The 27019-nt window shown below is 43.1% G+C and overlaps 1 long non-coding RNA gene across 3 annotated transcripts; it reads left to right on the top strand.

Moving 5' to 3' along the window:
* Positions 1 to 681: 681 nt before the first annotated feature.
* On the top strand, positions 682 to 25943 carry LOC309525152. 3 transcript variants are annotated; one of them, XR_014216065.1, is made up of 4 exons: positions 682 to 759; positions 22034 to 22317; positions 23766 to 23871; positions 25013 to 25943. It is a non-coding gene; the product is annotated as an uncharacterized lncRNA (long non-coding RNA). The 3 variants fall into 3 exon arrangements; XR_014216067.1 differs by lacking the exon at positions 682 to 759 and adding an exon at positions 20660 to 20859 and having other exon boundaries at positions 25013 to 25941; XR_014216066.1 differs by lacking the exon at positions 682 to 759 and adding an exon at positions 20884 to 21525.
* Positions 25944 to 27019: the final 1076 nt, after the last annotated feature.

Here is a 27019-nt window from a genome sequence, read left to right as displayed (position 1 = left end):
ATCAGTGTCAAATGCTACAGTATATCAGCCTCTGCAGCAGTTCCTGGCTAAATTGAATACCCTACGTGTCCATCATTTGACATCCCCAACACTCAGGCTCGCCCATCAGTTGGTAACAAGTGGTTGTATACTCTGCAAATTAATTCTGAATGCATGTTAGAAAGAAGCCAACTTCTACAGCTGACAGTAGTTGGCGTCAAGGCAGGACACGCCTTTCACTTGGGTAACCACCCAAGGAGGACTTCTGTCTTCTTAGAGTTCTATCATTGTTATAGACTTCTGCAGTTCAGTTCAGAACAGCAGAGCTGTAGAGGAGCGTGCAAAATGTAAGGCTATCAGTTGCTCTTTTCTCCCCGCCGTTGAATTACAGCTTAGCCTGAAGGCAGACAATACTTTTTAAGAGGGCTCTGAAGTAATAAACCCAACCGCATTAATACACTGTAAAAGAGGGAAGAGAGAGAGAATGGAAACTGCTTTGATAGAAGGATTGTGGCGGGTACACTCTGCGTACACATCACGAATGTACCCTCAGTATATTTTAGTCCCTGTGAATTTTGCAGATTTTTGAAATGCTACAAAAACTAGCAAAACATGCTTCCTAGAGGTGAACGTACAGCATATATTATTCTTTATTTAGCATTTTTATTTAGCCTTGGAAGGGACAATGCTACAAGAAGAAGAAGAAGAAGAAGAAGAAGAAGAAGAAGAAGAAGAAGAAGAAGAAGCAGCAGCAGCAATAATCACAGAGATCTGTAACAGGTGATGCTGCTCTGAGGAATTATTTTTTAATTCATAAAAGCCTGTGTGATGTGCACCACCAAAATGGAAGGGAAATGGCAGGGAAGCCATGGAATTGACAAGGCTTCTCTGCCATCTTATTGGTTTTATCAGAGAGCAGAAAGTGGGGAAAGTCAATGGTATTGATGGTGGAGCAGGTGGAGAGGTGACACAAATTCACTTTGCCATCTCATACCTGAAAGGCTTGTGCTGCACTTACAATGGAAGCTCCAAAAATCACATTTAAAAACACGCACGGCAGCAATGCAACACTGGAAAATAACATGGAGGAGGATTGTTGTTTGGAGTCTAGGAAAAAATGAGTGAGCAAATTGTGTAAAGGCAGGAAGGAAAGGGCGGTGTAGAAATACCAGTACTGTTAAGCTTCAATCATATATTTTTAATAAAAAATAATAATAATTTGTTTTGGAATTCTTTCTGTTTCTTAACATGTGTCAGCCATAGATTCATCCAGTGACTCATAGGAAGTATGCCATGGGAAGCAAGTCTGTATATGGAATAAGTTGCAATATATCTCAACGTGTGACTGATTTAAACCCACAGGCAATGTCTTGACTTGTGGAGTGGATGGTATTTATGGATCTAATGCATTATATTAAGCAAATAGAAACTCCATAATAAATGAGTAGTCATATTGATAAGTTAAAACATTCCCCTAAATAATAATGGATACAAACCAAATATATTTATAACTTCCTTAAATTTTATTTTGAAAACTTTGGGTTACTTACAACAACCTGGACGTTCAAATAATTTTTTTGACAGAAAGGTCCGGGGTTGGGGGAAGTGGGGAAGTAAATCACCTTCTTTTTGTAGCATGTATTAGAAAATGACCTGGCAAGCCAATTCTGGCTCTCTTAAGTAATTTATTTATTTGCAAATATAGACATTCTATCCTCACCTTTATTACTGAATGAGGATGTTTTTATTTGCCTAATGCATTAGACACATAAATTTCTCCCACTCAGCAAATCAAGTTATTGCTTACCTACAAGATACATTAGGAATGGGTTTAAATCACTCATTTTTTCCCAAGATATACAACAAGCTGGTTCCTATCCAGCTTTGTAATATATTCACAGTTGAAAACAGCAAGCAGATGTTCTTCAAAGCTCATTGTTTGTTGAAGCGATGCCCAGTGCATTGTTTGTTTGTGGGACCATTTGTCTTTTCTCTGCCAACAATGTTCTCACATCAAGAGTACATGTTCTAATATGTATTGTCCACAATTACTATCATTGAAATGAATGGCTGCCAAGTCATTCCAGTGCCCTGGGAACATAGATTCTGCTGAAACTCATTAGTTCGCCACTTTGTTTAAAGCAGAGATGTGTACTGCAGCAATGGGGAAGGGAGCCTTCAAAAAGTTAAGGTATATTCCCCCTCCCCTCTCTCTCTCAGCTACTGGGCCATGGCATAATGGGCTGTTTCTGCAGCAGTATTGTCTTTTTGGTATTTGCTACTTCTCTCTCTTCCTCTCTCTGGCAATTGGAAGGCCATTTGGAAGATGTTAAGAGGGAGGAGCGAAGCTACCAGCATGAGTTTGACCAAACTGAGGGAGGCAGTGGAAGACAGGAGTGCCTGGTGTGCTCTCGTCCATGGGGTCACGAAGAGTCGGACACGACTAAACGACTAAACAACAACAACATGAGGGAGGAGCATTTAGCCCATAATACATAATGCTTCCCCCCACCCCCAAGAAAAACCTCCAGTAAAAATTCAAATGCATCCTAATTTCAGGAAACGGGAGGTGCATGCAAGGGAAGTGATCTGATTCATCACTAGTGAGTTTACTATGCCCTGGCTAAACTGGCTTAAAGCACCTGTCTAACAGACAAGAAATCCTGGCTTTTATTTCTGTGGTGCTTTGAGAGCTAGCCTTCTGATTACATAGCTCAGTGGCAGAGACCACATATTTTGTATGCAGGATCATAGAATTATAGATGCAATGCAGGAGTCTTTTGCCCAACATGGGGCTCAAGCCCACAACCCAGAGATAAAGAGTCTCAAATCATGTCAAAAAACTGGGGTCATGGATAGTGGCATGGGGGGGGGGAGCTGCACGCCACCAGCCAGCTGGTTGGCGGGCCACACTCTAGGGAGCTTCCCGCCTGCAGTGGCGTGGGGGGAGCGGCTGCCCGCTTTGCCAACCCCCAGCAACTGCCCTGCTGGGGGAGATGGCGCGAGTGCAATTCCCCCTGGAAAAACCCTCAACAACTTTGGGCCATCTCTCCCCTCATTTTCTTTAAATTTAGTCCCCCAAAATAGGGGTCGTCTTATACATGGGGGTGCCTTATGCAGTGGTACCTCAGGTTAAGAACATAATTCATTCTGGAGGTCCGTTCTTGACCTGAAACTGTTCTTAACCTGAGGTACCACTTTAGCTAATGGGGCCTCCTGCTGCCGCCGCCGCACCGCTGCTGCACGATTTCTGTTCTCATCCTGAAGCAAAGTTTAGTAACCCGAGGTACTATTTCTGGGTTAGCGGAGTCTGTAACCTGAAGCGGCTGTAACCCGAGGTACCACTGTACACGGAAAAATACAGTTCATTTTCTATCTCAACATTCCTACCAAGGAGCCCACATAGCACAGTTGGACACCAGACTGAATCCTTGGATACCTGCTGCTAGTCAGAGCAGTCAGTCAGTACTGAATTAGGTAGATCCATTGCTCAAGTATTCTTTCCCTGGACCCACTGCAAACTTGTAATGAGGACTTTCTTTCCCACCTCTTTCCATCCCGAAGCTCCTAACTGGTTTGAAAAACTGGAATCTTGATGAGCCACATAAGAAGTTGCCTTGAGGAAGCTCAGCTTTGTCTAACTGGCTGTAACTCTCCAGGTGCAGCGGTTCTCAACCTATGGGTCCCCAGATGTTGTTGGACTACAACTCCCATCATCCCTGAGCTCTGGCCTTGCTAGCTAGGGGTGATGGGAGCTGTAGTTCAACCACATCTGGGGACCCACAGGTTGAGAAAGGCTGCCAGGGTTTCAGACAGGAGCCTTTGCTAGCCATACCTGGTGATGCTGAGGCTCGAACCTGGAATCTTCTGCATGCAGAGCATGCTTTCTGACACGAAGAGGTGACCCTTCTTTAGCACCTTTTGTTTATGCCCTTTATTATTAATAATAACAATTAAATAAATTTTTATACCGAGGTTTACAACACAAAAATCACAATATAAAAAGAATACATAATAGAGGGAAAACAAACAAAGACAACCCCTGTCTGCCTGATTTATAGTCATGGATAGATGTGTAGAGGGCCCAATTTAGGTCTGATGAGGCCCTAAGCTACTGAAGCCCTTTATATGTCCAGCTTTCTTTTGTCAACAACAAATTGTTGCTGTTTTTTTGGGTTGAATATATGCTATGTGGTGATTTTTGGACCTAATAGGTATCTAAAGCCATTTGCCACTGTTGCTGTATGCAGGTTTTATTTTATTTGTTTTTTATCTTATATTTTGGAAATGTACATCCAGGTTTGGTTTTTTCCTTTTTTGGAGCCCCCCAAGAGAGTGGGGCCCTAAGCTATAGCTTGTTTAGCTTATACGTAAATCTGGCACTGGATGTGTATTCTATCAAGTTTTTTAAAAAACAACAACCCTCAGAGTAAAACTGGGTGGAATAATTTTTTTTTAAATGCTCAAAATTTGAAGCAAATGGACAGGTGAGAGAGTAAACGGACAGGTGTCAGTTGGTGAGAGAATCAGTGAACATCTGTCTAAGTGTCTTTTCTGCCATCTTGCTTTTCCAGTCACTTTGTTCCATATCCACTCATGCCCAGTTGTTGTGGTTTTTCCTCACAACAGGCATGCCAGCATTCCATGGCCACTGGGCATGCTCAGTCCACATTGGGACGCTTGTGGAAGGTTACCCTGTCCTCTGTCTCTCTCCCCCCCACACACACACACACACTGTAAAAGGTTTTTTGAACTTTTGCAAGCCTCAGTCTGGTGATACTGTGTGTGACTGTTGCTATTTTGTCTACACAGGCAATGGCACCCCAAGAATTGAATCAAAACTAAAATACTATCAAGATTTTATTTTATTTTATTGCTTCCCTGACATTTAAGAAATCTGACATTTAGTAGCTATACATGATTGGGGATTTGTTTTCCTAGCTTATTTGGAAGACAGTTAAACTTTCCTCTTTTTTCACTCAAGTTGCTTTCATTAATATTAAGCAATGGTTTAAGCGGAACTAAACCACAGAGCGTTTTTACTTTGCAATTTTCTAATATTTTCAAATGCTGCCTAATATCTGTAATGAATCAGATCAGTTCTGAAGCATCCTGTCAAAAAATATAGCTCTCCGCGAATGGTTTTATTAAATATTAGCCCTTATCATTCGCTGCCTACTGTACACCAAAGCTTTCGCGCTGATGAAATTTCTGGGGGATTATCTATAAAAGCACCAGCTTCGGGAATGTGATCTGAATTTTAATGATGGTGCAGATCTAAATGTTACTTGGGCTGCTGTGTGCAGAGAAAAAGAAAGGCATCGTCAAGTGATGCAGTCTGTGGAGACTGTTGCAGTCCCCAAATTGCCTCCATCCTCAGTCTGTAAGCATCAATAGCCAACAGATATGCATTCGTTTTTCTATTTACCTTGCAAAGGAAAGCCCAGCGGATCCATTTGGATCAACAAATGCTCTTAATGTGCCGCAATCCCACATCACCTGGAACTGTCGGAAATGTACTTTGCTTTCCTGGCACGCTCTCTAATTGCTTTCCATACATATGTGGCACACAATCAGAGTTTTACCATAAGCGCTTAACAGTGTGATCTCAGGCACGCTTCCTCTGAAGTAAGCCCTGCAGAGTTCAATGAAACTTACTCCCAGGTAAAAGAACAAGTATGCAGCCCAAACAAAGCCATGTTTAATTTGCTAAGAGGTTTCCCTAACAGGCTTATAATTCCCAGAAACCCCGTTGGATCCCTTTGTAGAACTGGTGTTGCACTGGCTTGTTAGCTTTTAGGTATGGAAGCTGGTCTTAGGGACAAGTTTTTATTATCTAGAACTTCGTCTCTAAACCACACTTTTTGCCTCAGTTACTCAGGCTCCCCTGCTGCAAAATTCAGGCATGGGGATCGGCCCTATATCTTCCCCTGTGAAGACAGATGCAAATCATTCAGCATCTTTACAATCTCCTTATTCTCGTTTAGTACACCTTTGACTTCCTTGTCATCCAGGGGTCCAACCACCGCCCTAGGTTTACGCCTACTAACATATTTAAATAACATTTTGTTGGCGATCTTAATGTTTTTAGCGGTGTTCTCTTCATTATTGTCTACCTGCACTTCCTTTGTCAACGTTTGTGTTTCTTTTTGTTCTCATCATTTGAAGGAAGCCTTCTTGCCTCTAATAGCTTATTTAGCATCCTCTTAGCTTGGGTGGTACCCAGTGCTGGATTTACGTATAAGCTAAGCAAGCTATAGCTTAGGAGTGCCCCCCCAAAAGGGAGAAAAACTGGGTGTACATTTCCAAAATATAAGATAAAAAAACAAATAAAATAAAACCTACATACAGCAGCAGTGTTTGTGGTGTGTAGGTTCCTATGATATAAGTAATGGGCCCCGCCTGCTAGCCTGCTCCCTAAAATATCACTGATTTTAGATACCTATTAGCAGTGGCGTAGCGTGGGTTGTCAGCACCCGGGGCAAAGCAAGTAATTTGCACCCCCTAACCCATGGATTTGCGCCCCCTAACCCTAACCCCCAGGTGTTGCGCCCGGTGCGGCCAGCCCCCCCTGCACCCCCGCTACGCCACTGCCTATTAGGTCCATAAATTACCATACAGTGGTACCTCAGGTTAAGTACTTAATTCGTTCTGGAGGTCCGTACTTAACCTGAAACTGTTCTTAACCTGAAGCACCACTTTAGCTAATGGGGCCTCCTGCTGCTGCCGCACCGCCAGAGCACGATTTCTGTTCTCATCCTGAAGCAAAGTTCTTAACCTGAAGCACTATTTCTGGGTTAGCAGAGTCTGTAACCTGAAGCATATGTAACCCGAGGTACCACTGTATAGCATATATTCAACATAAAAAACAGTGACAATTTGTTGTTGACAAAGGACAGCTGGGATATAAAGGGCCCCATTACCTTCAATACTTTAGGGCCTCATCAAACCTAAATCCAGCCCTGGTGGTACCTTTTCTGCTTTGAGGTCTACACTTTAGTTGAGTCACTTTTTGGAAAAACACAGAAAACAACAACAACTCCCAAGCATTTTGGAGTAGTTTGGCCCTCTTGACTTTGCCTTTCAACTTCCTTTTCAATTAAAAAGGATCAGACATTAGACTTAGATTTAAAATTTGGTTTCTGTTCTTAACTATATTACCATTGTGACATTTTCCAAGAAAGCTAACAACTGCATCCTTCGACTCTGCCGGTCAACCACTAGTAGGGCTTCTTGCCCTAGAGATTTCTCATGCTTGACACAGAGATTTAGCAACCCATTCTAAAACAAATTCCTAGAATCACTGAAGCTCTACTGACCAATCCCTGGTGGCCCTGGTTGGAAATTGGAAGCTTTAAGTGCTTGCAAGCTCTTGGGCATTTGAATATTTAGATCTGTCGCCAAGTCCATCTCGTTGCTCTTTTAGTATGGAGTGACCTCTAGTGAGTTAATAGAGCTTCATCAGGCATCGCTAGAAGGGGGGGTGCGCGCAATGGTTTGCATCACCAGTACTTAATTGAAGGTACACAGCCTCAGCTAATGAACAGAGAGTCTAGTCTACACCTTTACTGTTCTAAATATCAGATGCAAAATGTTGTTCCATCTGGGCCTGAAGTTAAGACTTGTCATCTGGACCAACTGATTAATTCATCTTGGTTTTGGATAGAAACAGCATTCTGGCAAATTTCAGGTTAATGTTCAAATTCATGTAAGTCCTGTTTTTGAAAAAGAAAAGGCAAGTTGTTTGTGAGGTTACGTGACTACAAGAGTGGATCGCTAATTAAGGGGTGGACATCATCCATTTTTTTAGGGCTACAAGAATCTAGCAGGGGCTGCATGCTGGTGGCAGGCTGAGGCAAAGCAGATGATGGATGGGGTCAGAGAAAGAAATGTTCTGAATTAACTCATCTGGAATAATCTCCCCCCCCCCCAACTCACTTTTCTGCCTTACCTATTCTTCATGGGCGTAGCCAGAATTTATGATGGGAGGGATAGAACTGAGCTACCTGTGAAGTAATTGGTCAGTTCGCCTATCGTTCAGTTGGCTTGCCAGTTGCATCACTAGAATGCTCCACAACATCATCCAAGTGACCTCAGCCAGTGTGGTGTAGTGGTTAAGAGTAGTAGACTTGTAATCTGGTGAACCGGGTTCGTGTCCCCACTCCTCCACATGCAGCTGCTGGGTGACCTTGGGCTAGTCACACTTTTTTGAAGTCTCTCAGCCCCACTCACCTCACAGAGTGTTTGTTGTGGGAGAGGAAGGGAAAGGAGAATGTAAGCCGCTTTGAGACTCCTTCGGGTAGTGAAAAAGTGGGATATCAAATCCAAACTCTTCTTCTCAGCGAGCATTTGAATTTCAAATATTCTGATTATTTCTACTTTTAGTTAAGTATTTTTACTTATTTGCTTGATGGGGGGAGCTGCCCCCCTGGCTACACCTATAGTATTCTTTCACACCAAGACTCACAATTCTCCACAAAGGTTGTCTTCATTGTATCATAATATTTGAAAAGCTGCTTTTGCATAGGGCAAGCTCCATTGATACTTAACACCAAGCTACAGAAAAGCAGGTATTCTGCCTACAGTTCATGACAGAGAAGCATGCCAAGGTGGAAATGTAATCGGTTTTAAGCTTTCAAGTCTGAAGTCCATTCCACTGTGAATAACAGACCTATGGAGAGCTCTCTTTTGCATTCATTGCAGACCCAATGTTTTCCAGCAATGGTATCTTGGAATAAACTTACTGAAATAGCTTCCCTCCTAGTGGCAGACATATGGGGGAAAAGGAAGGAGTGCAATTTCAGAAACTATGAGATGCTTGGCAGCCCGCCTTGTTCAAGTACACCTCCCAGTGTTCAAGTGAGCCTTTAAAAATCCAGCTTGGACACAAAATTAAAAACAGCTCTCTGAGTAATACTCAAAGCAAATCTATGAATGAAGATTTTGTAAGTGGTTTGAACATTTGCAAAAACAACTATGTATTCTATTGTGGTATAACTAGGAATTATAAGACATATTCTGCAAGCACAGCTAGATCTTAGAACAGATTTATATGAGATTACACACTGTGTTTGTACTAAAATGTTGTAAAGCTGCACAAGAGCATTTAGCTGTTATTGCCCATTTCATTGGCTACCAGGTTATATATTTAATTTTGGCACCATTCGTTTGTTTTTAATTTTCGCATATAAATGTGAAAGAAATATACTACGTTCATCTAAACCTCGACTTCATTTGACCGTTTCTAATGTCTGTTGGTCTTCACACCTTCAACGAATGATACAGCAGGCTCCTAGCGTTGGAAGCACAAAAAATGAAATTGTGTTTTAAAGAACAAAGGAGAAAAGGAGAAACCAGTGTGATAATCAGAATGCCTGGCACACTTTGCTGAGAAAAGCCCCAGGAACACTGTAATCCAAGCATGGCAAAGACCAGCATTATCAGTCAACTTCTGATGATAGATAGATGATAGATAGATAGATAGATAGATAGATAGATAGATAGATAGATAGATAGATAGATGTTAGATAGATTGCAATATGCACCAATCAGCCCTGTGCTTCATTTCATTTGTAAAGGAGAACAGAAACATTCAAATTGCTTTCCTTCAAAACCATTGGGGGAGGGGAACAATCTTCTTCTTAAAGTTTGATGGGAGCATAACAGTTTCTGATTTTGCGTTCACTCCTTTCAGTAGAACTTAGGCAGGAAAATGTCCTGTGAATTATGCCCATTGCATCTGTAGATGAATGTAACATCTCTGGATTGACCCATCCAGGTGTTATTACTAGCTTACAGAGTAAAGTCTTGAACAAAGAGTACCCACAAAACTGAAAAGTGCCCTAGGCAGGCCTTAATATTTCATAAATCAAGACATAGCACAGCAATACAAGACTCCTGATTGGCTAATATGTGGAATCTGGAGAGTGACTAATACAACATCACTCACTTGTCAGAATTTATGGGACTCATCATCACTTAATTAACAGTATAAATATTTTTAAAAAACATTTTCAAATAAAACTTTACAATTGTAATAAGACCCTGCGCTCTGCTAAATGAGTTATGGGACATTAATTTACATCCAGTTGTGTTGAACTGAAGTGTGAATGAGCGTGCCATAATTCACACTTGTCATGTCTTATTGCTTTTTTAAAATAAAATCCAACAAATTATCAAAATTTAAGCGGGGGGAAGGGAGTCATCTTTGTTAGAAAACAGCACCGAAACAGATTACAGATAGAATTCTTGTGCCTTGTTGCTGCTTTTGTTTGTGCTTCTTAAATATTTTGAAAGCTCCGATTTCTCTAAACTTTGCTTTTATGGATCATCACTGTCAAATCACACAAAAATCTGGCATAAGCTGGTTGTAGAAGGAATTTGTCCACAGTGGCCTTGATCTGTGGTGGGAAAACCATGTTATCATTCACAGGATTCAACCTTCAGTGGGTGAGTGGTGCTGTCACCATTTTGTTTTGTTTTTTGGCTACACCAGCATAAGAGACCAAGAATTTGGCCCTTGGGGGTACAACAGGACTTTGGACTGAATGGATTCAAAGCCACGAACACCATGCCCCAATCCCTGAAGCACTCCAATGCTACTGCCACTGGGAACTGGGGTCTCCATTATGGTGGAGCCCCCTGCCACAAGTTGTGCTCTTCTCTGCTGACGGAAGCCAGCAGAGTATAGCTCTTCCCTTGTGACATTCCCCCTTCCCCCAGAATGCACTGGGCCAAGCATCATTTTAGGACACTCTGGAGAAAATGCCTTGGTGGTCACTTTTTTGCAGCAGCAGCAGCAGCAGCAGAAGATGCTCTTTCCCCCAGAATGTTTTGGCGCTTGGTTGTATATGAGGTATTTGCATGTTGAGGTGTGATGGCGTGCCAGCTGCATGGAGCTCTGTGGCGAAGGAGGAACCATCAAAAAGCACCTCTCTCCCATCAGGAGGAGCATCACATGAGTAGAGTGCTGGTCACAGGATCTCAGGATACAAGCCATTGTGTTTGAGGTCTGCTCAAAGCCAACCGCAACACATGGTTAATAATGTATTATCAATAGTTAGGTCATCATACAAAATTTAAAAAGAATAAACATCCACATATAATGTGTGTATAGTTATGCAAAAGTCCATAAACAAGAAATAGTAAGCATGATAAATTGCTGCCAGGGGACACCGCAAGGAAGGCAGGATGCCTATCAATAGTCAATATCCAGCAATATTGCAGTGGTAGGTGTTTCAACATGTAGAATGCAGCAATGAACAGCAAACAAAACAGGAACAGAACAGAACAGTGTTTCCGGAATAAGAATTTATCTGCTGATGAAGAATCATCCTTGAAACAGTTAACTTATCCCAGAAACACTGTTCTGTTCTGTTCAGTTTATTGTGCTTACTATTTCTTGTTTATGGACTTTTGCATAACTATACATACATTATATGTGGATGTTTATGATTTGTAAATTTTGTATTATGACCTAACTACAGTGGACGCTCAGGTTGCAAACGTGATCCGTGCGGGATGCACGTCCGCAACCCGCAGCGGCGCATCTGTGCACATGCGGGTTGCGATTCGACGCTTCTGAGCACATACAAAGCATGATTTAGCGCTTCTGCGCATGCACAGTCGCCAAAACCTGGAAGTAACCCGTTCCGGTACTTCTGGGTTTTGGTGGTCCGTAACCCGAAAAAACACAACCTGAAGCATCTGTAACCTGAGGTATGACTGTATTGATAATACATTATTAGCCATGTGTTGCGGTTTGATTTGAGAAGATTTTTCTATATTGCAACATAGGGGTTTTGTCTCTGTTACACATTGTGTTTGAGGTGTCAGGGAAGCCTCCCCTGTGGAGCAATCCATTGTCATCAAGGGAATCACATACATGTGCAAACCAATACAAGACATAACACCCTGTGTTCGCAGAATGTCTCATCCAGACTTAACGGGACAGTCCGTTCTAGAACGTTTTGTAGTTTCGCTCTTCGTAAAAAGTTCTGTCTAGCTTCCATTGCCACCCTCTTTACTCCATTAAAAACCATACAAGCTTGGATCAGTCCCCGGTCTTTGTGGGTTCTGGGCATTCTTTGCTTTCCAGCACATTGCAGCCCAAATGATAAAAAATGTAATGACCCTGCCAGACTCTTAAGCATAAAGAATGGGAAGCGAGGCTTTCCATCGCTAGCTTTAGTGTGTGTGTGTGTGTGTGTGTGTGTGTGTGTGTGTGTGTGTGTGCGCCTACCAGGCTACTGCAGCCTTGGCTAATCTTTCGTCTGTAGTCATTTAATTACCCTGCCTTTGATTTCCATTCGCTTTTCTCTTTGGCCGATTTCCAGAAGCTCTGCTTTTGGGGTTCCTGTTTTTCTAAATTTTATTATCAAAACTGTTGCAGCAGATTCCATGACCAACAAACATGGAAGCTCCTGGAGAGGTTAATAATGCTTGTGGAAATGGTCAGAAGGAAGGTAAGAGGATGCAGAGAGGGTGCCCTCTGTGTAGTTAAACATCTCTTGTAATAATAACACACTGTATTTAGCTCTAAGGAGAAGGTGCCCAGGAGCAAGACAGCGCATTATCCATCAGTTTCAATGTGCAGGGTGCTTTGTAAGCTGCGTCTCACACTGCACCCTGGCTATCTCCAAGCACAGCCAACATGTTTTGATGTTAGAGGTCCACTTCATGTACTACAAGAAGTGGAGCTTCACATACGTTCACTGCACATTCCAATGGGGAACCCTGTTCACATTTAAAGCAGGGAGCAGCCCTCCAGAAGTTGCTAGACGCTAGCTCCCATCATCCCTGCATATTGGCCATATTAGTGTTAGGATATAGTTCCATTCCACCTTAAAAGGGAACAGGCATGACTGTTGTGTGTCACATGCCTGTTTACTTCCAGCACAGACTGCTGGGAACTTCTGTTTTGTAGATGGCTTTTGCTATTGCTGTTTGCTCTGACACGAAGGGAAGCAGACATGTTTTTCCTTTGTTCCTGAACGATGCTGAATAAACGCTGTCAATATGCTTACACATGTCTCTGTCTGCCACTTCCGTTGTGAGAAGATGAATTCACTCTGCTGATAGAGCGTGCCGAGTCTCTAAAGTTATCTGAGGCTTGTGTCGCTGTTTGATGCTGTTCCAAGGGAGATTGGTGATCGCCCGGCTGCCCGCCGGTGGCTGGAACCAGCTGGGGGCCTACCTGACATCCCCGTCTCCCCAGCAGTATCCCAGCAATTAGCTGGGGCCAATGGGAGTAGGAGCCCAACATCTGAGGGCCACAGGAATCGCCAATTTTGCACTAAAGAGAGGCAGGTCTTCATCTAGAGTTAATACACACCTGGGAGCTGAACGTGGCTAAAGCTAAAGTGTCTGCTCAGTGGTTGTGTGCAGGTAATGCCCCAATTTCAGTGCAGCACTTCACTGCAAGGACCAGTCGGCAGCCCTTCTCTTTTGTGTTGTGTAAAAGCAGTGTTAGACTTTGAACCTACAGGAAGGGTTATAGTGTTCTTCATGAACTACTTGGATATTTTGGGTTGCTTTAAAGACGGGCGTTACTTTGTGGAATACTTACTTACTTACTTAACTAAGGATGGAGGGAATATTCAGTTCAATTCACATTTTAAGGCGAATCCACCTAATTGGCACGTGAAGGGACACAAGTGGCGCTGTGGGTTAAACCACAGAGCCTAGGACTTGCTGATCAGAAAACACCGACCTTCTGAAAACACCAAAGTTTCAGGCATCAGAAGCCAGGCTGCATTTCCAAAGAAGAAGCCTGAACTAGTTCCAACTGGCTCAGACGAGTTCCAACCGGTCTGAACCGGATCCAACTGGTCTAAACCGGTTCCAACCGGCTCGGACCAGTTCCAACTGGTTTGGACCAGTTTCAACCGGTCTGAACCAGTTTCAACTGGTCTGAACCAGATCCAACTGGTCTAAACCGGTGCAAACCGGCTCAGACTAGATCCAAACGGTCTGAACCAGTTCTGACCGGTCTAAACCGGTTCAAACGGGCTTGGACCAGTTCCAACCAGTCTGAACCGGTTTCAACCGGTCTAAACCGGTTCCAACCGGCTTGGACCTGTTCCAACCAGTCTGAACTAGTTCCAACCGGCTCAGACCCGTTTGAACCAGTCTGAACTGGTTCCAACAGGTCTGAACCAGTTCTAACCGATCTGAACTGGTTCCAACCGGTCTGAACCGGTTCCAACCGATCTGAACCGGATCCAACTGGTCTAAACCGGTTCAAACCGGTTCGGACCAGTTCCAACCAGTCTGAACCGGTTCCAACCAGTCTGAACCGGCTCCAACCGGTCTAAACTGGTTCCAACTGGCTTGGACCGGTTCCAACTGGTCTGAACTGGTTGCAAGCAGCTCGGACCAGTTTCAACCGGTCACAACAGGTCTGAACCGGTTCCAACTGGCTTGGACCAGTTCCAACCGGTCTGCACCGTTTCCAACCAGCTCAGACCAGTTTCAACTGGTCTGAAACGGTTCCAACAGGTCTGAACCGGTTCCAACAGGTCTGAACCAGTTCTAATCGGTCTGGACCAGTTCCAACCGGCTTGGACCGGTTCCAACCGGTCCGAACTGCCTCCAACCGGTCTAAACCAGTTCCAACTGGCCTGAACCGGTTCCAACCCGCTCGGACCAGTTCCAACCAGTCTGAACCGGTTCCAACCAGTCTGAACTGGTTCCAACTGGCCTAGACCTGTTCCTGTTGGATAAAAGCAGCAATGCAAAAGCCAGCTCCAGATGGCTGGAATGCAAAACAATATGTTGTGGTTTGCAGATGTACTGTTGGAGAAAAGGAGGAGTCTATTCTCTCTACTGAGCACCGGATGTTAGCTCAGAGTGTCATGTGACCTGTGCTGGAAGTACAGGGGGTGGAGTTGTGACTCTTCTGATGGAGTCTGAAGGGTGCAGACACGTTTCTATGTACTGCTGAATGACAGGAATAAAACATGTAAATAGGACTCCTGTCTGTCTCATTTCCCCTCCCTGGGGAGAATGCAGGGAGGGAGAGAAAAAGAGTAGCAGAGGTTGTGTTTTCCTCACGTCTGACTAATGAGGAGAATCGCCGGGTTTATGACCTTGCCTGCCGGGAGACGCAGCGGAGAGGTCATCAAGTATCCAGCTCAATTGCCTGGGGGAGGCCAGTTTACCTCTGACTGTGAGCTGAGATACTAACAGTTCCAACCAGTTTGGAGTGGTTCAAAACGGCTTGGACCGGTTCCAACCTGTCCAAACTGGTTCCAACCGGCTTAGACCTGTTCCAGCTGGCTTGGACCAGTTCCACCCGGTCTGATCCAGTTCCTACTTGCCTAGACCGGTTCCAACCGGCTTGGACCAGTTCCAACTGGTCTGAACTGGTTCCAACCGGCTTGGACCAGTTCCAACTGGTCTGAACTGGTTCCAACCGGCTTGGAGCGGTTCAAACCAGTTTTGACTGGTTACAACCAGTCTGTACTGGCTCCACTTGGTCTGGACCGGTTCCAACTGGTTTGGACCAGTTCCAGTTGGCTTGGACGCTTCCAACCATCTCCAACCAATCTGGGCTGATACCAACCAGCCTAGACCTGATCTAACCAGCTTGGACTGGTTCTAACCAGTTTGAACCAGTTCCAACTGGCCTGGCTTGGTTCAATCCTGCTTGGACTGGTTCCAACTGGTGTGAATTGGTTCCAACCAGCTTGGACCAGTTCCAACCAGCTTGGAGTGGTTCAAACAGGCTTGGAATGGTTCAAACAGGTTCCAACCAACCTGGACCTGCCTGGACCAACAACATATGGAGGACTACAGGTTCACGCCTCTGTTCTAGATGAAATAGCCAATGGAGGCCTGAAGGACTCACCCACAATGTGAATGTTCAACCCATTTTCTACATGTCCATGGCTTCAAGGGGGTGGTTTAAACATTTTAGTATCACAACATCTAAAAATTGAGAGAATATTTCAACTTTCTCTTCAGCTGGATGGATTATTACACAACGAGCACCAGTTGCTCTGAACATTATAGTGACTACCAACACAGTAAACAACTTCATTGCATGTGGGTAATCAAGTGACCATCTGAGAGAGACATATCATGCGACCAACAGCTGACATGATCTCAGTGGTGCACAATTTTCTCAAAGCTTAGCCTGAATATTTCAGGACATCGCCAAATACATTTGGAATGCAGTTCCAGGTTCATTTATATATTCTTCACTAGACTTGATTTTGGTATCTCGTCAACAGCTGAGGTACTCCATGATGTCATTTGCAAAAGAAATTCCAGGAGTCAAAAATCTTAGTGACAGCATTATTGTACAGTGCAGAGGAGAATGTTTATTAGAAATAGCATTTCATCAACGGAAAGACAAAAGTTCAAGAATGTGAACTCAACAAAGATTGTCTGGGGACTGTGCTTTCGAAAGATGGGACTCAGCTGTTATTTTGGCAAAAATTCCACATCATGTAAATGTGAATAGTTAAGTTCACCACATTCATGTATCAGTTTGTGATTTATTTAATTCCTCATGAAACCCGGCATTTTAATGCACATTCCTCCTAGCATGCACATTTTGGGAACCAATTTTCCCTAATATAATGCCCACTCCCCGCTTAAAATGGGGGGCGCCCTTTGCGTGGACGCATGCAGCCCCTGGATCTGGAGCGGCCCCATCAGCATAGGCTTGGCTTTGCCTTCCCTCAGGTGGGATACCTGGAGGTCTCCGCCTACCTCAGTCAGTTGTCCAATCCCACCTGGGGGAAGCGTTGCCAAGGAGACCAGGCCAGGTAGGGGAGGGATTACCTGCCCACACAATAGAGGGAGGATCTTACCTAGGAATCCTCACTTGGCTCCAGAGCTTCTCCCACCCTATCCACCCTCAGTTAATGTCTTATGTTGCAGGTTAACTTTTCTTCACAGGTTTTGCAGGTTAACTTTTCTTCACAGGTATGCGGGCGCTGCTACGTTAAGGTCACTGTTAAAGGGCCGGAAAGGAATTTCCCTGCATTGGCAGGTTTCGCCTTTCCCATAGCAAAACGTCACAACTTTGGCGGTATCAGGCCTTGGGCGGAATCCTTTTGTCCATCTTCCTCTTGCGGCGGCGATACCAGGGTTCCCCGTTAAAGGGGTTTTCTGAAGGGAGGCTTTGGCCGTACACCGAAAGGTCGTCATTGCTCTCTCCTGCGGCGGCGGCGTTACGGGGGCGGCTATCTCTGCTTGAACATATGTTCTCCAGAGCCGGCCCATCCCCCCCACACACACTGGATAACCCTGATGCTCCCTAGGTCCCCGGCTGGGGACCGGGGAGGGAGAACGCCCAATGCCTGAGCCAAGGTCTACCCACATTTGAAATTTAATAAAGTTGTGGCCAATTTAATCCCATAGCACGTTGTCTTGAGTCGTTATTCCACATGACGGGGGGACCGTGCAGGATCTGGGGACTCCGCCTGTCCACGCAATGCATTTTTGTATGTTATTTTTCACTAAAGTATTCATTTTAAATGACTCTTGAGGGAGGAGGGTTGTCTGAAGTTTGAAGGATAACTTTGTTTCAGTTTGTGCATTGATTAGGGAACTGCCAATTAGGTAGGTAAAGGTAAAGGGACCCCTGACCGTTAGGTCCAGTCATGACCGACTCTGGTGTTGCGGCGCTCATCTTGCTTTATTGGCCAAGCTTCTGGGTCACATGGCCAGCATGACTAAGCCGCTTCTGGAGAACCAGAGCAGCGCATGGAAACAACCGGTCTGAACTGGTTCCAACCGGCTCAGACCAGTTCCAACCGGTCTGAACTGGATCCAACTGGCTCGGACCAGTTTCAACCGGTCTAAACCGCCTCCAACCGGTCTAAACCGGTCCCAACTGGCTTGGACTGGTTCCAATGGCTCGGACCAGTTCCAACTGGCTCGGACCAGTTTCAACCGGTCTGAACTGGTTCCAACTGGCTCAGACCAGTTCCAACTGGTCTGAACCGGATCCAACTAGTCTAAACCGGTTCCAACTGGCTCGGACTAGTTCTAACCGGTCTGAACCGGTTTGAACCGGTCTAAACCGGTTCAAACCGGCTCAGACCAGTTCCAAGCAGTCCGAACCGGCTCCAACTGGTCCAAACCAGTTCCAACCAGCTTGGACCGGTTTCAACTGGTCTGAACTGGTTCCAACTGGCTCGGACCACTTTCAACCGGTCTGAACCTGTTCCAACTGGTCTGAACCAGTTCCAACTGGCTCGGACCAGTTTCAACCGGTCTGAACCGGTTCCAACAGGTCTGAACCAGTTCTAACCAGTCTAAACTGGTTCAAACCGGCTCGGACCAGTTCCAACAGTTCTGAACCGGTTCACACCAGTTGGAACCAGTCCAAGCAGGATTGAACCAAGCCAGGCCAGTTGTAACTGGTTCAAACTGGTTAGAACCGGTCCAAGCTGGTTAGATCAGGTCAAGGTTAGTTGGTATCAGCCCAGATTGGTTGGAACTGGTACAAGATGGTTGGAAGCGATCCAAGCCAACTGGAACTGGTCCAAGCCAGTTGGAACCGGTCCAGACCAAGTGAAGCCAGTACAGACTGGTTTGAACCACTCCAAGCCGGTTGGAACCAGTTCAGACCAGTTGGAACCGGTCTTAGCCGGTTGGAACCGGTCTAGGCAAGTAGGAACTGGAACAGACCGGGTGGTACTGGTCCAAGCCAGCTGGAACAGATCTAAGCCGGTTGGAACCAGTTGGGACAGGTTGGAACCGGTCCAAGCCATTTTGAACCACTCCAAACTGGTTGGAACAGGTCTAGGCCAGTTGGAACCAGTTCAGACTGTGCTGAGCCTTGTGAAAGCAGTAGAGAGTATACCTGAATATGTCATACCCTTTGGATTGAAAACACTAAAGTTTCAGGCATCAGAACCCGGGCTGCATTTCCAAAGAAGAAGCCAAACAAATTAGAAATTAAAAACACATAAAAAAACTAACAAATGGGGAAGAAAATGTATTATAAAATAATGAGTGGGAATTTTTTTAAAAAAATATTTTTTTATTAGACATGCGAACAAAACGTATTATCTTAAAACATATCATCCTTAATTTTTTTCCCATTCCCCCCTCCATATAACAACCCCCCTCCCCCCCCCGACTTCCCTCAGCTCCAATCTCTGGTTTCTCTACAAATGCTATTCTCTGCCTGTTACAAAATTGTATAAATCCTTAATTTATCTGACTGGTTATTGTCAATAAAAAGTTTGTGAGTGTTTATTCAAAACCTGCCAAGGAGCCCACTTCACTTTGTTGCTTTTTTAAGTACTTTGTAAAAGGTTCCCATTCATCTTTAAAGTCACAGTTATCCTTGTCCCGTAGTTTATGTGTCAGTTTTGCCAATTCTGCATAGTCCATCAGTTTCTCTTGCCATAGTTCTTTCGTCGGGGTTTTCTCATTCTTCCATCCTTGTGTTATTAAAACTCTCACCACCGTTGTCGCAATCATGAAGATATTTTTCAGCTTCCTTGGCAGGTCTTTTCCTACAATCCCTAACAGAAATGCTTCAGGTTTCTTAACAAATGTTAGATGGAACGTTTTCCTCAATTCATTGTATATCATTTCCCAAAACTTTTTAATTTCATTACACTCCCACCACATATGGTAAAATGTCCCTTCCTTTTCCTTACACTTCCAACACATATTTGAGCTGGTTTTATACATTTTTCCTAACTGCAATTGTGTCATATACCATCTATACATCATCTTCATATAATTTTCTTTCAACAAAGAACAATCTGTAAATTTTAAATCAATTTTCCATAACCTTTCCTAATCTGTGGGGAAAATTAACCAGTGTGGCTGCCAGAAGCAAAATGAAAAATGGAAAGAAAAAAAAAACATGCTCACATCCTGTGCTTTGGAACCTAAACTCATTTCTTTCTGAGCTTGTAACTTCTCTTTGTTTTTTCTTATTCTTGATTTTCACTTTCAGGCACAATTCATGAACCAAGACACACCCATCCCTCAATATTTGCACATATTTGAATTTTGCAATGCAGTTATCCAGCCAAGTAATTTGTATAAAATATGTATATATTGGAGTAAAGCTGGCTTCCTCAACCTCGGCCCTCCAGATGTTTTTGGCCTACAACTCCCATGATCCCTAGCTAGCAGGACCAGTGGTCAGGGATGATGGGAATTGTAGTCTCAAAACATCTGGAGGACCGAGGCTGAGGAAGCCTGGAGTAAAGTGTCCATTAAAAAATAATGTATTAGTGAACACAACGTACAGTACAAAAAATGCATTATTTTAGGGGAAATTGCTTTTCAAAAATGTGTCTGTTAGGATAAATTTGCACTAAAATGCTGATGGATTTTCTTTAAGACCATTTTTCTTTTAAAAAAAATAATAACAAAAATAAGTCCGATTGAACTTTGTTTACCTTTGTTTAGCCACACAGGACTGCACTATTAATCTCTGGTTCTCCCCAACACAAGTATTAGAAAACATGAGATGCCTTTAAAATCTTTGCATCTTCTTTTGGTTAAAGTGTCTTTGGCTTTCTGCAAAAACATTTAAAATAAAAATAAAAGCAAACATTAAATAAGTTCTTTAGGTTTAAAAGTAAGGTTGTTTGGAACGATGTGCTGTGATATCATATTTTAAACAAGCCTGCTACAACAAATGCCCTTACTTAGGGTGGGGTATTACACCATCAGTGGGTGGCAAAAGAGGCAGCCATTTAAAAAAGAAGAAGTTGCCAGCCATTTTGAATTTCTCAAAATAAAGAAGAAAGAAAAACAACCAGAACAACAAAATGGCAGCCAATTCTCCTCAAACAGAATTTTGTCCACCCATGAGATATAACTCAAACAAAATAACTGATTTTGAGGCAGGTGAAATGACTGAGAAATGCTCTTTCTCAATTTCGTAAGGTACGACGTGTCCTTCTAAGCTGGTTTCCGGCACCCATTTAGCTCTGTTCTATTGGTGCTTCTCTTATTTTTTATTATAAATTTCTTCTTTTCCATGTTCACATTCACACCATACATTTAACATACTCTTATACCACTTCCCTCATAGTTTGATAAACGTGATGTGAGTTGTTCAGAGATGCCTCATAGGGCTACAGTTCCAAGGACCAGGACTGTAGTATTGTCACCAATATTTTTGCTGCTCATGGCAGCCATTTTGTGTTGGCACCCATGGCATATATTTTTTTTCAAAATATGAGTACCAGCACCTCGTTCCCCCTTCCCCCAAAAATCACTTTGAGGGGGTGTGTGAAATCCCCAAAAAGGATGTTACTGTTTTTCTGTATGCCACAACAGCTGCGAGGATATTGTTAGCGAAGAACTGGAAGAAACAAGATTTGCCAACTATTGAAGAATGGCAGATGAAGATGATGGACTATATGGAACTTGCCGAACTGACCGGGAGACTCCGTGACCAGAGAGAAGAGATGGTGGAAGAAGACTGGAAGAAGTTTAAGGAATATTTGAAAAAATATGTTAATATTTAAAACTTAGAATAGCTTTGGAAGTGGATATAGGCTGTAGGGTTAGAAGTAGAAGATAGGGTATTTTAAAATAGTATTATTTGTAAGTGATAACATGTGAAGTTATTTTAAGTGTGATTTTTTAAAAAAAAGATGGTTAGAAATTATGATATATGTAAGCTGCTAAAGATGAAGTAAAATGAAAATCAGACAGGTGGGACTTGGGGAAGCCCACTTAACAATGTTTAGAAAAATAAGGATATGACAAGAATTTGTTTGTATTGTTTGTCTTTTCTGTTTGTCAAAATAAAAAAAAAATCCTTCCAGTAGCACCTTAAAGACCAACTAAGTTAGTTCTTGGTATGAGCTCTCGTGTGCATGCACACTTCTTCAGATGTTTTCTGTTTGTGTTTTTTTATTTGTGTTATAAAATGAATAAAAAATTGGGGGGGGACACACACACACAAAATCACTTTGAGGGAATCCATCACTGCTAAGGTCATATGAGAGTGATGCTCTTGTGACCTATATTTACTTTTCAAAAGAAGAATGTAACCCTTAATCTTAGTAACGCCAGCACTTCATTGAACAATGTTCTTTTCTGTTCACAGCCTGGAAATACAAATAGCTCTCCGAAGGGTTGCGCCATTGTATGGTGTATAAACAAATAACAACCCGGTAGCAGTAATGTGGCACTGGTGTTTGTTTTACCGGAAAACCTGGGCCCAAATAATTTGTAAGGAGATACGTCCATGGAAAAAGTGAGGTCTGCAACAGAAATATCGAGACCATGCCCAGGTCTGTGTGCTTGATTTATTGCATTGCCGCTCCTATAGTAAATCTGCAACTCTTCCCATGAAACTTCATCCCTCCAGCCTGTAACCTTCAAGCCCAGGTGAGCATCTAATAATCCAACATTCTCCCCCTTTCCCCCTTCTTTAAAATGAATTAAAACTTATCATTAAGCAATAGAGCGTGTGTGAGAGAGAGGAGGAGAAATCTAGATTTGAGCAAGGTTCAATTACGAATCAAATGAGCTCCTCGGAATTGGCAGACAAGCCAATAGCTTTCTTCCCACCCCAATTTATGACTCTCTAAATCCTTTTGTTGTTGTTATTATTTTTCACATTGCCCTCTGCAGACAACGCGGTGGAAACTATGGGGCTACCAAGTCCAGGGAGGAGCAAATGGCTTGACGGTCGTAAGCTTGATATGTCTGAAAAGAAACAGCTTAGGCTTCCATGGTGAAGAGAAAGGCATTGAGGGATGCACTCATTTCTAATGTTTATAAATAGGTATTGAGCCACTAATGCACAGTAAATACCTACATTCATTTTTTAAAGTTTCCTCAAGAACAGTAAGTAGATCAATTAGAGAGGACTACAAGTTCAGCATCTTTCCATGTACCATTAGTTGTTTAGTTAAGCAGCAGACAGTCCCTACACTATCTTTAATCTCTCTCTGGTGCGTTCCCCCCCCCCTTCCGCTTCCCCCTTTTCTTTTTCTCCTCTCTTCCCAATCCAGGAACTCCTCTCATTAAAACTAACTCTTCTGAAATATGCAACACTGGCTAGCTAGCCTCACTTACTAATGGCCTCAAATTGATTCTTAATTACTTGCGATTTTGGATGGCATCCAATTAAAATAGCTGAAGTTTCCGGTCTAATGTGTATTGCTATGCCCTCTCATAAGCAATGGCTGCTATGCAAAAACCCTTCAGAATTAAAATCATACCTCGTCGTTGGGGCTTTTTTTTTTTTTTTGTAGGGGAAAAAACCTTCCTGTGACAATTTATCATCAGGCTATAAAGGAAGGCAGCCCAACACTGCGAGGAGGGGAGGGGGAATTACATTTGTGCAGTGGCTCTGCTTAAGAAAAAGAAGGAACAGATGATACTAATTCAGAAGACGAGCAGGAAATCCTTTCAATAATTCACTGCATCTTTCCCATAGAACTATGCGTGCTATATATTTTCTAGGCTTCTGCTTGGGCTCTAGGGTGCTAAAGATTTCGTTTTCATGTTGGGTTTCCTCCCATATACACAGAGAGAGATAAATGAGTAGCTGCAATGAGAGGCATTATCTTTCTGATTATAAGAGAAATCAGAATAGAGGTGCTGGTTTGTGTGTTGAGTTTAATAATAAAAAGGCAGGGCGTCAGAACATGAAGATCGTGCAGGGGACTGTTAGGTGATAGCGGTGTGGGTCACATGACTAGCTTTTGTATTCAGCATCAATAATTCACTGCCTGCATGTGGGAATTGATCCCAACCAGGATATCCCCAGAGGAGCTTGCACACTGAAGCTGAAGTCACACTCTTTCCCTTTCTTTTTTTATCTGCAGATTAACATAGCCGGATCAAAAGCCTTTGTCTCTTGCGAACATCTTTTGCCCCAACATTTGCACCCAGGAAAAGAAAGAAAGAAGGAAAGGCTCTGTGTTTATTTGGGTAATGAATTGCAGTAATTAATGCACACATTGATTCCGATCCCCACTTTCCCCCTTAAAGGTCATTTCCATATTTAATTTATAGAAAGCGCATACAATTCCTTTTCAACAGAGCACAGCCCAGAATTCAAGAAAAAAATATCCGGTGCCTGCTCTGTGGAAAGATGAGCGAGCGATGAGGGCAAGGGGTGAATTTCATATCATATTAAAAAGAGGCTGAACTGCAATGATTAGGGGGAAAAAAACATATTTGCTGTTTAGAGGGAGGAGCTAACAATGGAGGCTGTAACTCAATCTGCTAAAGAAAATAATCTCACTAACTTTATGAAGATATATTGGATTTTTACATGTGCTGGGATTGGTTCCTGATATCAGGACGCCATTTAGGGAATTTTACTATGAATCTTGTGGTAATTTTAAACTTTTTGTGTGTGTTATCAAAACAATAGCAAGCATATTACGTCCCACTGATTTCAGGTGGAGCATTAAATGCATGCTTAATACTGATACAAGTTTACCTGGGTGTAAGCTTCATTTAATGTAGTGAGACTTACTTTTGAATAAGAATGCATAGGCTTGTGATATATATATCTCTTCCCCTGAAATTAATGCGACTAAGACTGCAATCCTATGCACAAATACCATAACGTACTTTGAACAGGATAGGACTTACCTCTGAGTATATATGTCTAGGCTGGTGCTGTTACAGCACTTAAATTTGTCTGGATTGTGCCATGCATGTTTTGACTATGGGGCAATCCATATTAAAACACACATAAACATCCTATATATTCCTTTTCTTTAAGAAGCATCATTGTTCTGGGAGTTCCACAAGGCATGTAAACATGTCACATATTGCTTACAACTAAAAAATATCTTTCCGTTCTAAAAAATATAGGCCCCTCACTTTACAATAAACTATCCAGTTATGACTCATTAGGGAAACGAAGAGGCAAAATTGAAATGAAATGAAATAAAGATTTCTGACCAGAAAAGAGGCATTTCTGAGATGCAAGACGCTTAAGATTCTATTTGTGGGCAGCTAAAGATGTGATTTAAAACACACAGTGAGAAGCTCTGAAATATCCTCCCTTGTATTACCCTATAAGTAAAATTTCAATGTGGTTTTTTTTCACCTTAAGGAAGGGAAATTGTATGGACCAGAGATGCATCTGAGGAATGCAATCAGATGTTTAACTGAAATGCACAGGTGCTGTAAATGTGAAAATTAAATCTCTTCCCCACACCCTCCACCCCGGCAGAGACACACACCCATACAAGGACACAAAAAGGAAGAATTATTTGGAAGCACACGCCAGCTAAAGGAATACCTGATTAACCTTTCACTGACTCCTGGGATCACGTGATACAAAGCTTGCCTTCCTCCTAGAGTGATGGCTTTAGAAGAAGATGTTAAATTTAACCTCTGGTGCAATGATAAATTGACAATAAAAAATTCAATGGCTTGGTAATTACCAATCACTTTGGACATCGGCAACATTTTTCAGTTCTGTCAGCACTTATTGGCACAAAAGCTTCGGCTGAAATTCTCCCAGTCTCCCTTCTTTTTCAACTTTGTTTTGCACGATGCAGATTAAATCTGCCACCCTATTACGGATTCATTTTCCTAATTTTTCATGTCTGCACCATGCCCCAGCTGCACAAGGCTGATAATTGTGGAGTCCAGCCCTGATGATTAACATCAGAAGAATTAATTATGCCTGCCATTAAAATTCCAGGTTGCATGTGGTGATCAAGAAAAATTAAGCTTCTCCCGGCCTCTAAATCATCTCACCTTTCACAGGAGTGATAGTGCCTCAACAGCTAAACTGCTGTCTGTGTTTGACTAGAGGTCTAAACTATACACCCATTGCAAAACAGGCTAGATGTCCTGCTGGTAATTCCTGACATTCAGCTTGACTTACTTAAACAACAACAACAGAGGGCATAGCATAACCCTATAAACAAAGCCCCTACTATCATGGATGCATGTTGGGGAATTAAAAAGTATATGGTGGAAGAAGCAGGAGCCTCACATGCCTAATGTCAGCAGCCAGAGTGCCACCATTTTCAAACACTTGCTAAAGTCAATCCACTATTCTTTAGCATAATCCTTTAAATGAAGCCCCCCCCCAAGCAGACAAAATTGTGGGAATAGTGTATGGTCATATTCACACCTTATATTTAAAGCACTATGATACGACTTTAAACAGTGATGGCTTACACCAAAGAATTCTGGAAGCTGTAGTCTGTTAAGGGTGTTTAGAGATTTGGAACAGTGGTTTGCGGAGGGCCATAGTTCAGAAGGCAGAAGCTGGGAAATACTGGATGGGGAACAGCTAGGAAAAGAAACACTGGGAGAGAGAGGGTTAACGGGTTCACTGTCTCTGGACAGCATCACCCCCACCTTCCCCAAAGAGACTGAGAGCTCAGTAAGTGTTAGAACAGAAAGCATAGAGGGTACAAGCTCAGATTACAAGACGTAAGAGTGATGTAGATTAATAGGGACGGAAAGGCAGAGTGAGCCTTAATTTGGAGCACCGCCATTCTAAGAAGACGTGTTCTTTTGTCTCTCCCTGTGGTTATTAAAGAACCTAACTGGTAAGACATTCCTTTTGCTGGATTTTCTTATTTACCGCCACGGGGGAAGAAGCTGATTCCCCAAAGCCTGACACACCAGACCTACACCATGCACCACATGCTGTGCACATGACGTCACATGCATGTAGGGCCACCTGAAGATTGAGGAGGCCCAGCTCCCTTAAAACAAATATCAAGTTGGTGCGCCTAACTCTCTGAGTGGTTTAGCAATCAATCCCTCGTCAAAGGGAATTATGGGAATTGTACATGCAGGGTCAGAACTCTGGTTGGCAAGACTAGCCTCTCTCCAGTGAAGCCTGACAACAAGACAGATTAAAACAACAACAACAGGAAGGACCCAACTGTTGTTGGTAGGACTTCAGAGTTCCTTACAACTGAGGAGGAAGAGAAGGGGCGGTGGAGAGATGGCCTGAGTTCTCTCAGGAGGGAGAAGTTCCTGGAAAGAAGCTCAAGAGGCCACAGGGTGATGTCTCAAACTATATCCAACAGGTGCCCCAAGAAGGAACTGCTGGAGTGTTGTCAACTGGGGGGGAAGCATGTGATGTAAC

This window comes from Podarcis vaucheri (assembly GCF_965113315.1).
Source record: "Podarcis vaucheri genome assembly, chromosome: 1".
In the NCBI taxonomy this organism is placed as follows: domain Eukaryota; kingdom Metazoa; phylum Chordata; class Lepidosauria; order Squamata; family Lacertidae; genus Podarcis; species Podarcis vaucheri.
This window is presented reverse-complemented; position numbering and strand designations above follow the sequence as displayed.